The sequence below is a fragment of the Alosa alosa genome, chromosome 11 (assembly GCF_017589495.1).
Source record: "Alosa alosa isolate M-15738 ecotype Scorff River chromosome 11, AALO_Geno_1.1, whole genome shotgun sequence".
Classification (NCBI taxonomy): Eukaryota; Metazoa; Chordata; class Actinopteri; order Clupeiformes; family Clupeidae; genus Alosa; species Alosa alosa.
Window position 1 is genome coordinate 28,431,575 of NC_063199.1, and position 15,000 is coordinate 28,446,574.

The window sequence follows — 15,000 nt, forward strand, 5'->3', positions numbered from 1 at the left end:
GGTCTTCATTTCATTTCAATAAAAAGTCATACATATGGAAAAAGGTCAAGACATCCTGTAGGCAAAAACACAGGCTGATGCATGTCATCTCTCTCTCTATCTCTCTCTCTCTCTCTCTCTCTCTCTCTCTCGCTCTGTCTCTTTCTCTCTCTCTCTCTCTCTCTCTCTCTCTCTCTCTCTCTCTCTCTCTCTCTCTCTCTCTCTCTCTCTCTCTCTCTCTCTCTCTCTCTTTGTGACTTCAGCCTTCGGGCCCACGATGCTCATGCTCCTCTGGGTCCCTCCCCTCTGCAGTGTGAGTCACTCTGACGGCTGCCCATGATGCGCTATCGCAGGCTAACATCAGGGATAACATTGAGGAATAAGCAGCGTCCGTTTTGGGCTGGCAGGACCGGACTCTAGGGACAGATCTGTGCTGCTTGTTTTTCTGGGCTCGGCTACCGGGGGATTAGACAAGGGGAAATTGGATTGAACGGATTTACTCTCGCTGTAGGCTGACAGCATTGAGCGGGTTTTTTTTTTGGGGGGGGGCATGATTGAGGTGCTGGGAGTGTGTATGTGTATGTGTCTGTGTGTATGTGTCTGTGTGTGTGTGTGGGGGGGTGGTGGGGGTGTGCCGCTGTACTGTGCGATGTGATGCTTGTGAAACTACTGGAGCATTTTGAGGCTGAGTTGCTCTCTCAGGGGGGAACGACGGTGTGAGAACAGGGACCTAGCGAGACCTCCAACAGCCACACACACACGGGGTCACTACACAGGGGTAATATACTACACCCACGCACACACACACACACACACACACACACACACACACACACACACACACACACACAAATACACATTACACACTCTGGTTAAGGAGCACAACAGCCAGCTAGCTCATCATCATTATACAGTACATTGAATAAAAAACAGATTATATTTCTATTTTGTTTTAAAATAAAAACCCATGGTGTTATTTGGGCAACTTCCCAAATGAGCTTCAAGTAAGTACATCTTTAACAAAAAATACAGATGCAACATGATGGATATGAATATTAAACAAACTATGACATTTTAAAATATTAATGAATGATGTTTAGAACACTAACTGGTCCAGTGATTCCATGGGTACCTTGCATGCTGGGACTGGACACGAAACACAGACAGGAGTGATTTATGAATGACCTGCGCTGAAGGGGAACAGTAGATTACAGTCTTTATCCAGCCTGCTTTCATCACCTACTGCCACCACCACCACTCCTGTCAGTCTCTCTGCAACTCTAAAGCACACTGGCGCCTCAACGCCAGCACTGACACATTCTATTGAATCATCCCATCTGTCATCACAATATGCGATAAAGAATGTATTGTTATAAGCGGCGTTTGCGACGATTGCATTTGAATCGTAATCAACACTTTTTGGTGGCAAAAGTGTTCAGTGCTGGTGTGTGGGGTTGCGTTGGAAACAATGGAATCTGAAGTACTCGAGTAATTAGAAGTAATCAGACATTGGCCGCAGAACGTGCTGTACTCATGTTAGCACTAGTGCGCGGTGGGTTTCGCCCATAAGTCCCGATCTGGAGACAAGGAGGCTTCTGGGAATGAGGCGATACCTACTCTGAAAGAGGGGGTATTTCCCGCATTCCTATGACTTCACACAGGACACACCTGTAGCTCAGGTAGTCATTAGTTAAGCACCACGTCATGACTCACTGCTCTCTCTACAGGACGAGGTACACGAAGCCTGCGGTGCTTGTAGCCCTGCACTGGGATTGAATCAGGGACCCCAGGCATGATGGGAGTGCAAACAGTGTGGAGAAAACCCATGAATACTGGCATCTGCCTCTAGCACATCTCTGCAGTGTGAAGAAAACTCATGAACACTAGCATCTGCTCTAGCACATCTCTGCAGGTGTCAAGGAATGAGGTTTACAGCCTGCAACCTCCTGCAACCTGCCAACCACCATTACCATTCCATAATCTTCATCTCATTGGTGTTACAGTGCAACTCCACTCCTGTGGCATGGACCAGCATGACCAGCATGGACACTTTTCAAGTTAATTAAGTGTTAAGTTCATAGTTAAGTCAAGCGACTGGTACTTTAACCCAAGGCCAAACTTGCAACAACGGGTTCAGGAATCAAACTTGGGCGGACCACTTGTCAGACACCAATGCTACCGTTGATCAACCGCACCCGTGTTTGACACTGTTGTCACGCCATGTTTCCTTCACAACCATCAGGCCAGACCACATTGAATGTGAAGACATCATCTCTGGAGAAGCAGCTGGTTCTGTCTATGAGTCAGTCAGGTGGTGAGTTGATAAGTGAACTGACGAGAACCGCATCACCACAATACTGCAGTCATGCTGACTGAATCTGTGTGTGAGTGAGGAGGCCAGTCTCTACGGCCAGTGCACTGAGAAATGATATTAGACTGAGGGGTAGATGTACTAGGGAAGTGTCTTTATCACTTGCGCCACTCCACAGAAAGTGCATGCTGTGCCAAGACGAATTAAGTGGAATTTACCGAGCATTCGTCCCTCCCTTGTTGGAGGGCACTCGTCCCTCCCTGCCCTCCAACATTCATTTGTGGTGCCCACAACGGAACGGTATTATGCAATCACAATTGAATGGAGTCAACTGACAACAACATTAAAAGGAATCAAAAGTTTAACGCTCATGAAATTTTACAATACACGATAATAAGATGACAACAAACAGCAAGATAATGGAGGGCAATTTTTCTAGTCGACTTCAGAAACACTCAGGCACAGAGACGTGGATGACATGAAAAAGTGAAAGAAACATGAAAAGGTAAACAAAAGCAAAGGTTGCTTTCAACATGGTTCAAAGAAGCAGAACTGTTACTCTGAATACTGGTTCTGTTGTTTCTTGAAGCTTCACCTATTGACGTATTTAACCCCAATCTGGACTACACCTGCTTTTATAAGGTGGAAAATCTCCACAGCAAAATAGACATGCACTATTTTGAAATATACGCCAGAATATCTCATCAGTTGCTCTTCTTCTCCCATGTTTTTTGTGAAATATTCCCACACTCCCATACCTCCCATAAATGCATACGCATGAGTAAGAAAAACACAGCTTGTCTGACAGCTCTCCTGTGCCCAGCCAAATGCGTTTTTGCGTGTGCTCAGTTCGTACCTAAACACACACAGCGAACACATACACACAGGCACACACACACATACACACGCATACACACACACACGCATACATATATAGACACACATACACATACACATGTGCGGTCAGTCATACCTAAATATTCCAAGTTTTAATGTGCAAATAAAGCATGAAACAGGCGCCAATGTCTTAGCACATCAGCTCCTCATTCTATGATTGTGTGTGAGTACGTGTCGAGTGGTCAGCGGGCTGAGAAGAAAGAGAGAGCTGGTTTGAGAAGTGAGAGCTGACCGGTGTCAGCGTAGCTGAGGTGTTGTGCTGCTGAGGGACTGTCAGACTCTGACACTGAGTGACTGAGTGACCGGACGGTCATGGCCAAAGCTCTCTGCTGCCAGTCTGCGTCAGGGAGCCTCAGCTGTCCAGACTGCTGTGTGGTCAGCGCCTTAAGACAGAGGGCAGTGAGTTCTCTCTCTCTTTCTCTCTTCTCTAACTCTGCCTTTTCTCTCTTCTCACTCTGTCGTTCTCCATGCCCCTTCCCTGTCAGTCTCTCTATCTCTCTTTCTGTCTCTATTTTCTCTTCCTCTATTCTTCTATCTTCTTGATCACACTCTCCATGGCCTTTTTCTCTCTCTCTTTCTCTCCCTCTCTGTCTCTCTCTTCACTTCCAGTGTTTCCTCCTCGGCAACACTAAGCCGCTGTGAGTTTTTCTCTGGAATGAAGTGAAAATGGAAAGTGAACTTCAGACCTCTTGTCTTCACACACACACAGTGCACAGTCACTGGGTAAAGAGCCTCAGGTCAGCCGCTAGGACAGGGATTTGGCTGTGTGATTTATTGTTTAACAACGGCAGCATTTGATTAAGTTGACACACACACACAGATGAACAAAGAGCCTCTGCATATAAGAAGCCCTTTCTCTCCAGTGAAACACGTATTCAGGTTATTTGGCTCCTCAGAGAGTTTACTGATTGACACAGCACAGAAACTGCTCTAGTAAAAATAGTCAATGATTTTAGACTGGCTACTGACTCAAACAAAGTCTCAATCCTTATTATGACCGGCCTTTTAGGGGGTTTTAGTCAGATTTATTTCTTTTTCTTTTTTTTTTTCTTTTAAGATGCCCAAATTTCCGTCAATGATTCCCGGACACTGAAAGACCGGGGTACACGAAAACTTGGTGGGCATGTAACCCCACATGGATAGCATGGAACCATCGTTTTTCGTTTTGATCTGTAGCCCCCCCGCTGGACTGGACCCCCCGAAAGGAGGGTAGGGCAGACACAGCTGCACGAAATTGGAAGTGTAGGATCATTATGACACCCTCTGTATGCACGCCAAGTTTTGTGGAATTCCGTTCATGGGGGGCCACACAATAAATTAATTTATGTTACTATACACCAACTGGCCTGTAGGTGGCCGGAGACAGTTTTCTGTGAATATCTCGAGAACCGTAGGGCCTAGGAGGTCCACCTTTTTTATGTATGTTGGTCTTAAGGGGGCATGTTAAGGGGGCATGTATAGCGCCACCTAGTTAAAATTAAAAAGCAAAAAATTAGGTGTTTTCATCACAATATCTCTGGCTGACAAGGTCAAAACTGCACGAAATTAAAAGTGTAGGATCATTATGACACCCTCCGAATGCATGCCAAGTTTTGTGTACTTTTGTTCATGGGGGGCCTTACATTAAAATAATGTATGTGTACATTTAGTGACGTACACCAACAAGGATTCCCGGGACACTGAAAGACCGGGGTACACAAAACTTGGTGGACATGTACCCCCACATGGATAGCATGGAACCTTCATTTTTCGTTTTGATCTGTAGCCCCCCCGCTGGACTGGACCCCCCGAAAGGAGGGTAGGGCAGACACAGTTCTCTGTGAATGTCTTGAGAACTGTAGGGCCTAGGATGACCATTTTTTTCCGTATGTTTGCCTTATTAACCCATTTCATGTGCACACATGTGCACAAACAGATACATACACACACACACATACATTTACAGTAATCATACGTATGACACATACTCACACAGTAGACATATGTAACGGCTTTAGGCACATAATGCAGGCACACACACACAAGCACACACACACACACACACACACACACACACACACACACACACACACATAACATAAACATAACACAAACAATCAAGAATTTTTCAGAATTATGAACAGGCAAGATGGAGGTGGGGTTGTATAAAATGAATTTTACATGTGAAATCTATGAACTAATCATGTTTTGGTACTTGTTGTCTAGCAGATACCAGTGAGAATTGAGTGTGGATAATGCAATTTAGTGAGACAGTTAGAATCATATAGGCCTTTCAGCGTGATTTCTTTTTGTGGAAAAAATGTGCTGGACTGGGCGGCGGTCATATTTTGTACCGCTCTGCGGTACATCTAGTTCTTCTAGATTTGAGTGCAGCATTTAACACCATTGATCATAGCATCCTAATTCACCGCCTTGCGGAGTGGGTGGGTCTCTCTGATAATGTTCTAAACTGGTTTCAAACCTACATTACTGGCAGAGATTTGTATATCAGTCTAGGAGATCATGTGTCTGTAAAACATGACTTGCCTTTTGGTGTGGCCCAGGGGAGCTGCATTGGTCCCCTGCTCTTTTCCCTACATATGCTTCCGTTGGGAAACATCATAAGTCAGCATAATGTAAACTTCCACAGCTACGCAGATGATACCCAACTGTATATTTATGTGGAGCCAACTAACCCAGATGGCTTTTGCTCCCTCACCTCCATTAATCAGTGGATGAGCAAAACATTTTGGAAACTAAATGATGACAAAACAGAGGTACTATTGGTTGGACCAAAACCAAAGCGAGACATTGTTCTTAGTAATCTGGGGAACTTGGCACACCAGGTCAAACCAAAAGTAACAAGCCTCGGTGTCATCTTAGATGCAGAGTTAAAGGAACCGTATGTAAGAAATGTATTTCAATTAATCATAAAATGGCCCTGATTTGTCACTAGACATTAAGAAATCATGTTCATTTCAAATACTTATATCACTGACAACAGTAGTCCGGTCAGGATATTGTCATTTAAAAAGTGAAGTTGCAGCCCTCAACTGATGTTGATGTTGTCATGTTGTGTTTTGGCCTGATGCGCCACCCAGTGCACTTTTCACTGGTCTTCCCAAAAAACATCTAAAGAAATTGGCACTCATACAGAACTCTGCGGCTAGACTTTTAACTAAGACCAAGAAGAGAGAACACATCACCCCTGTGTTGGCTGAACTGCACTGGCTCCCTGTTTCCTATAGAATTGATTTTAAGGTTATTTTAAGGTTCCAAACATGCCACAGTTGCCACATGGCGTGCTTGTGGGGGGTAACAGGTTAAGGCTGCCAGTCTTGAATGTCTGTGTATAAAGACAAATAATTGCGACATATGCTAAGAACAAGTTAAGGCTGGCTGCTTGGAGTCCGCATCAACGGGGCCTAAGCATTTGTTAGCCTAGGCATTTGTTAGCAAAGCCTTTATATATCTATAGTAGTATAATAGTATTTCTGATATGTTGCTGATTGGATCATAAACGACCACAGCAACAAAGGGGAATGACTGACTCTTCTCTAATAACTGTGTTACATGTTATTTTCTATATTTCTGATATGTTGCTGATTGGATCATAAACGGCCACAGCAATGAAGAAAAGTGAAAGTGATTGATAATGACTGACTGACTCTTTTATTGTGTTACATGCTCCAAATGTAAAGCACTTCTCTCTCTATCTCTCTCTCACACACACAAACACACTCACACACACTCACTCACAGACACAGGGGTATTCTATAGTATGCACCATGGCCCAGGACACTAATCTTCACCCCCTCCCCCCCAAAAAAAAAGAAACGGGTGCATGGCTACCCTACACATAGAGGTGATTCGAGCTTTTTAACATTTCTGGGATGAGGGAGATTTCACCCCCGGGATTTTTTTTAAATTCTGGCTGCTAAACACACCATTTTAACGCAATTTGGGTGTGACAGAAATACCTTTACAGAGCAAGCCGCTCTGGCCATATCGGCTCTGAACATCGCTTTAAATGCATTATCGCTTCACTAACCAACACGCGAACAAGGGAAAGAAAAGAAAAGTAGAAAGCAATGAGTCTGTCGCGATTTGCGATAGGCCTAAAGAAAGGACAGCTATGGTCACCTAACAATAAGGATTTGCTTACACTGCTGTTTGGTTGTCCCAAACTTTGAGATGATCCATACTCTACGCATTAACTGAATCTTATCAATCTTGAAACCCGAACTACGATGTTTGAAACAGAGTGACTGTAGGATGCAATGCCTTATCTCACTGCCTCATTCATAACTGCTAAGAACAGTGCGCCTTTTACTGTTAAACATCCGAATAACGTTGCGTTTTTAGGACTGCTCATCATGTCGTGACAAAGTTTACACCAATCATCATCTTCTAAAGTATCCTTATGTTGAGATGTCCATTCTCTTTGCCCTAAACATAGGCTATCATTTGTGTGCAAAGCATATTTCAATTAAGACAGTACACAAGCTATTTTTATTGTTGTAATATTGAATGATTTTCATGAATAAAACGTTGAAAAATAATATGCACAGTGCGTACAGGATTACGCCTGGCGGCGTCACTGCACAGACACACAAACACAGACACACACACAGACAGACAGACAGATACACAAATACATGCATGCTACACACATGCAGATTCTCATACACAAACACACACACACATAGAGAGAGGGGGGGAGGTGATGTGAGGCTGCCTTTTGTCTTGTGTAATAGAAGGCAGTGAGCGAGGACTGGGGCGTGGTGGAGCTGCTTTCATGTGCCATGTCTGATTACTCATCTGCTGCCGTGCTGTACCCAGACACACCAGCTGCCTCTGATTACTCCCCTACGCCAGGCAAATTAAATAAAACACACACACACACACACACACACACACACACACACACACACACACAAGCACACATACGCATGCAGGGCACATACAGACACACCAAGATGGAAATGCATATACACAAATAAGTATTTGCATGTATTTGTTTGCATTCGAACTCACACACATACTCAATGCAGACAGAAATATACACACATGCATGCACCAAACACACATGAGCACACACACACACACTTATACACACAAACACACACACACACACATACACACACACACACACACACACACACACACACACACACACACACACACACACACACACACACACACACACACACACACACACACACACACACACACACACACACACACACACACACATAGGCACACACACACAAACACACACACACACACACACACACACACACACACACACACACACACATACACAAATCAGCTCCCACCCAACCCAGAGATACAACAATAAACACTGGAAAGTGTATAAAACTTGGGAGTGGGTTTTGCTCAACTGTTCCTAAGGCCTGTTCCATCACCAGCCCTGCTCTAATCAGGTCCAGCTAAACCACAATACCCTGTAGGCAGCTAAGCCCTGGAACACTCCCCCCACTCTCCCCTCTCCCCTAACCAACCAGCCCAATCAGCCTTCTTTCAAAAGCAGCCCGGCCTACCAACAGCCCCATCCAAATCCTCTGTGGCTGCAGAATGAGGCTGCATGCATGTGAGTGTGTCTGTGTGTGTACGGTGTGTGTGTGTGTGTGTGTGTGTGTGTGTGTGAGATAAAGAGACACAGAGTGTGTGTGTTCACATGTGTGTGTGTGTGTGTGCAAGCACATGTGTGTGCGTGTGTGTGAGAGAGAGAGAATTTTGGATGGGGATTTGGGGGAGATTGTGTTTCTTCTTCTACAATAAAGCCATTCAAAGACATGTTTGGGCTCAGCACATTGCCCTGGGGAGAGAGAGAGAGAGAGAGAGAGAGAGAGAGAGATGGAGAGATAGAGAGATGAAGAGAGAGAGAGAGAGAGAGAGAGAGAGAGGGAAGACTCTGATGTGAGTGTGTCTGCTGTCCATATGAGTGGCAGTGGTTTTATCCACATGCCGGAGATGAAACACTTTCTTCTTTTTGTGCTCTGTGGCGAGGCTTGTGAGGAGCTGTTGTTCTATTCTCTTCTCTTCCTTTCCGTGGCCCCTCTGAGGGATGAAGAGCCAGCCAGGCAGGCAGACACAAGCCAGACCCTGGAGGACCAGGGGCCTCAATGGAGTTACTGCCATCTGCACACACACACACACACACACACACACACACACACACACACACAAAGGGGCCCTAACGGGATACTGGCATCCGCCTAGCACAGTCTGGTTGGGGTCTAACACTCAGACTGATAATCATGACAGACACACTGAGAGAGAGAGAGAGAGAAACAGAGAGAGAGAGGGATGGAGGGAGAGACATAGAGAGGGAGGGAGAGAGAGAGAGAAAGAAAAAGAGGGAGAGAGAGAGAGGGAGGGAGAGAGAGAGAGAAAAAGAGGGAGAAGGAGGGAGAGAAAGAGAGAGAGGGAGAGAGAGAGAGAGAGAGGCCAGGCCAGGCCGAGGGAATGGTGTTATTTTTCCCTGGTGTCAGTTCTTTGTTTGTTCCTCACGGGGACTGGATACAACGCTAGCGGAACATCTGAAATCCCCAGCACAGACACACAACGCAGGAAAGAGATATGCAGCTACATGTACACACACTCTCATCAACATGCATACACACACACACACACACAGTAACATCTTATAAACACTCTATGAAACTATCTTTTCTATTCTCCTTTCCTTTGTGTGCTGTGTTGTGCAAAGGTGGAGGAGGAGGAGGAAGAGGAGGAGGAAGATGAGGAGGAGGAGGAGGAGGAGGAGGAAGAGCAAGAAAAGACTCCCACTGGGTCGGATGCAGCTCTCGCATTCCGTCTGTCTCTAGTGCAACCAGACGCAGCTGAAGCGGTAGTGCCACCTGTCACCTGGGTGACAAAATCAGAGCAGAGTAACTAGGACACACCAGAGCACCCCCCCACCCCACCATATTCACACCTCATCCCCTGCTGCCATGGCAACAAGCTGAAGGCTCAGTAGAGCATACAGCCAGATGCCACCCATACACCCAAGAGGTCAAAGGTCATGGAAAGACCCCATGGGACGGGAGGCACAGTGTACAGGTTACATAAGCTTGAGATTTTTTATGAAGGGCTTTCCCCTGCTATGTGCGCAGACAAGAGCTGCTTGAGTGGCCCCCTTCTCTGCTTCAGAGTACAGTGTAGGTTCAAAAGCAAGCGTGGGAGCAACCCTCTTCACACGGGTAAATAAAGACCAATGCAGTAAGAGGAGTCAGTAGTGGGTTTGCACTAAAGTCCCACTCCATCAACTTCAGACCTACAAAGAAATATGCTTTCTCTACTGTGGCGTTTACTATGGTTATGGCGCCTGCCCCTTTTCCAACTAAACCGAGCAGATCTCTTTTTTACTGATCATTTTTCTTTAAGACTTATGCTTTTGTAAGATATATGTGTATTTGTGTTAGGATTTGGACATTGTCAACCATTATGTATTACTCTGAACAAATGTTCCAGTTTTTTTTTTTCAAAACTTTCACCCACATTTCTATAGTTTTCCAGGTCTGGAAAACAGTAAATCATTATTCCGTACGTTTCCAGACTTCCCAATATTTGCACAAGCACCCTGTGTGATTACTTCGGTGTGATTATTTGCTTGTGACATTGAGAGGTTGGATTGCTATGGTAAGTCCCCAATCAATAGCACAAGTAATTAAACATCTTGTGCTGTGTGTGTAACAGCACAAACTGGTAAACATGGAAAAGTGTAGAGACCTCAGCTGTAAATAACTAGGGAAACACATAGAGACTTGTAACTGTAAATAACTAGGGAAACACATAGAGACTTGTAACTGTAAATAACTAGGGAAACACATAGACTAACTGTAACTGTAAATAACTAGGGAAACACATAGAGACTTGTAACTGTAAATAACTAGGGAAACACATAGAGACTTGTAACTGTAAATAACTAGGGAAACACATAGACTAACTGTAACTGTAAATAACTAGGGAAACACATAGACTAACTGTAACTGTAAATAAGAAAAAGTCATGCGTCTCCAGTGGGAACAACAATATCAACCCAACTCAAGAACTGGCTGGGTATCAGGAACACCCTGGCCTTCAGCCTGGCAATGGAGCAGACACATAAACGCCGTCGGCATCCATCACGTTTATGATCCGTAATTACATACACATGATGGCTGGCATTAATGTAACCGTTTCTCATGTGATTAATAGAGTCGTTTCTGGCAAGGTAATGTGAAAAGAAACATCCAGAAACAAAAGATCCAAGACTCAACCCTCTGCTGGGTTGTTACTTTGTGGCCCCAGTTATTAACTTGTTAGTCTTGATATATATGAGACGCTAATCTCTGAAAAAGTAATAGGTAGAAATGAATAATCCCAGACTGATCTGTGCATGAACGTTTGTTTTAAAGCAGCAGTTAACTAGCAAACAAGTAATTTGGTAGATAAGGTAGTTCATTTACATTTTCATGTGATGTTGGCAGTGTGATCTCCAAACATATATGGAAATAGACAACAAAGTAACTGTATCTTATCTATTCCTCTGTGCAACACAAGGCTTGCCTTTGAAGCAGCATTTATTTTGGTGATGGTAAGGCTTCCTGATTGGCAAGTTGGTTATCTTTTAGAAATCTCATCTGACGTTTGCTGCCTGATCGCTTGCACGCACACACACACACACACACACACACACACACACACACACACACACACACACACACACACACACACACACACATCAAAAGATACAGTGATTGAATTCCCTTTGAGGCTGCAGTTATTTTTGCGTTTTGAGCTTCTTAATTGCTAATTTGATTAACTAGTTTTAGAAACCTCATCTGATGTGTACACGGAACACAACCCCTGCACTGAACCAGCCAGTCCCCCTTCAGTCCTGTCCTCTTCCTGTGTCCTTCAGTCCTGTCCTTTTCCAGTCCCCCTTCAGTCCTGTCCTCTTCCTGTGTCCTTCAGTCCTGTCCTCTTCCTGTGTCCTTCAGTCCTGTCCTTTTCCTGTGTCCCAGTCTGTACCCAGTCCTCACATGCTCCATACAGAGGATGATTAGCTCTGGTGGGGAAGTCATTTCCCCATTATGGTAACATGAGATGTCCTCCACGCAAAGGCCAGGGACACATCTTAGGGCTCCAACTCCACTTCCTCCACTATATAGGGGGGCGGACTTCAGTGTCATTTCAGGTCCTGGTTTCATAAAACTTGAGGGCCTCAATAAAATATAGCAGTCAAAGGTAGCATTCAGCTACACATTCCACCGATGTTTCTCTCTTTGGTTGTGCAATTGTACAAAATGCAACACTCCGAGACACAATTTAAATGCAATGCAGAAATCTGGCATCCCTAAAGGTCATTCCAAAGACACATAGACACACACTATGATGGATTATATCTGTAAGGAGCGGATGGAAAAGATGCATCGCACAAGGAGATGTTTAAAACACATTCACAGGTTTACCAAAAGCAGTCTTGTGCAAAAAGCGGTAAAGACCTGACTTAGTTAATACTCAATACAACTCTCTTTGCCACCTCGACTTATTGTATCGCTAAACAAATCGACAAAGTCACACCACAAATCAGTATCCTGGTAACAGGTTAATGAGGGGACAATGGATTGTGTCCACTGAGCGAACTGCTATTGGACTGACGCTACACTTTGAATTGTAATTACATCTAAGCAGAGAGTCCAGTCCTGCCACTAGTATTACAGAGCAGAATGGAGCAATCGAGTGAAAGTGGAGCATTGCTATGCTCTCCACAAACCTCATCAATATTTGCTCTCCTTTCTGACGGAGTTGCATTGTATGACGAGGACAGCCGCATGCTGAGAAGAATGGAACGGATGAATCAATCTGGAACTGCTCTGTAACAGAAAGGCTCATTTTTTTATCCCCTGGCCCTGAAGAAATCAGCTTTATACATGAGCAGATTTCTATTGGCCAGGCATAAAAAAGTTATTTTCCAATTACATCCCTTATAATGGACCCCCGTCTCAGGCACAGTGGGGGAGGAGTCATTTGAAGGTATGAGGGATAGAATAAAGAAGAGACTGAAAGAGATAGAGAGAGAATAGAGAAGAGAGAGATAGAGAGAGAGAGAGATGAGACAGAGTTCCTCTGTAAAGGAGCGCTGGGCTTAGTCATAAAATGGGGCAGATATTGCCCACCAGGAGATGTTAGCTCCACCCAACTCCTCCTACACCCTCAAAAAAACAACATCTTTTCTGGCCATAGATCACAGAACAGGACAGCATTAAGTACACACACACACACACACACACACACACACACACACAGAGATTCTCATTATAAGTTTGAAAGAGGCCATCAAAGGCGAACAGTGTGTGTGTGTCACTATTCGACCATAAACAGCCTCCGAATAAGCAAAACTAAATGGCCTCTGAATGAGCAAAAGCCTGAAGCATTGCCGTAAAAAAGGACATGAAGAGGCTCTTTGTATATGAAGGGGATTTTAGATGATCAGCTAGCGTTGTGGTTGTGTCCAGTCCCTCTGAGGACTAAACAAAGTACTGACCCTAAGGAGAAACAACACTATTTCCATACCTTCGCTGTCACCACATCCCTCTCTCTCTTTTTCTCAGTCCCCCACTGTAGATCTATCCGCCTGTCCAGTGGTGCCGCATGCCTCAAATCCGGCCGTGGCCCCCGGAAGATTAGCTGCCCACCAACCACTGGCCGCTGATATGACAGCGCATGTGGGAGGCCCTTGGCGGCGACCGAAGCCTCTGAAGTGTTTTTTTGTCAAATGGCGTGTCCTTGTCCTTGGCTGGTCAGTCAGGACTTCACAGAGCCGGCCAACTCACGAGTCACAAACCTCCCCATGACTCTCTCTGGCCCGCCATGATGTTTGTTTACCAATTGGAGGCCTGGCACACCGAGAGGGACGGAATAGGCATAATACTTGGCATGGAAGCACATCTAGTGTGAGAATGAGGGCCGGATCAGAGCCAAGCCAGTGCCAGAGGCAACTTTAATCTGAGGATTAAAGGTTGTACAGTATCAGCGATTTCAGGCCCAAAAAAGGCCCAAACATAAATGATCACATTCATCTAATCTTTCCTAACGATCTGCTATCTGCCTGCCCCATAAGCAGGCCTTTTAAAAAAACACGTCTCTGTAGGCAGCCTACCAACAAATGTTGCCAACCACTCAAAGGCAAAATAAAGTGTTCCAACCAATAACCGACGAGATGCACGTTTAGGAGAGTTGTCCTGAGAGAGTGACCTGCTTTGCTGACTGAATTGCTGATCTGTGTGAGTGTATGTGTGTGTGTGTGTGTGTGTGTGTGTGAGAGTGTGTTTGTGTGTGTGTGTGTGTGTGTGTGAATGTGTGTGAGTGTGTATGTGTGAATGTATCTTCTTGTGAATGTGTGTGAGTGTGTATGTGTGAGAGAGTGTGTGTGTGTGTGTGTGTGTGTGTGTGTGTGTGTGTGTGTGTGTGTGTGAGTGTGTTTGTGTGTGTGTGTGTGTGTGTGTGTGAGTGTGTTTGTGTGTGTGTGTGTGAATATATGTTCTTGTGTGTGTGTGTGTGTGTGTGTGTGTGTGTGTGTGTGTGTGTGTGTGTGTGTGTGTGTGCACTCCTAAAAAAATACACTTACTCAACTTAAAAAAATTTAGGGTAACAATTTGCATGGATCTTTAAAGTAATTTCAACTCAAGCCGTTTTGAGTAAATATTGTGAGACTTATATAGTTAGAACAACTGAATTATATTATATGATCAAATTAATATAATTAAGTTGGTTCAACAATTAAGCTTTTAGAGGGACAAATCAGGTTGATTGTGCTAAAC

General features: G+C 44.6%; 1 protein-coding gene across 1 annotated transcript in view; it reads right to left on the bottom strand.

Moving 5' to 3' along the window:
• ldlrad3 (low density lipoprotein receptor class A domain containing 3) overlaps positions 1 to 15,000 on the bottom strand; it is an 80,183-nt gene that overhangs the window by 47,879 nt on the left and 17,304 nt on the right. The window lies entirely within an intron of this gene.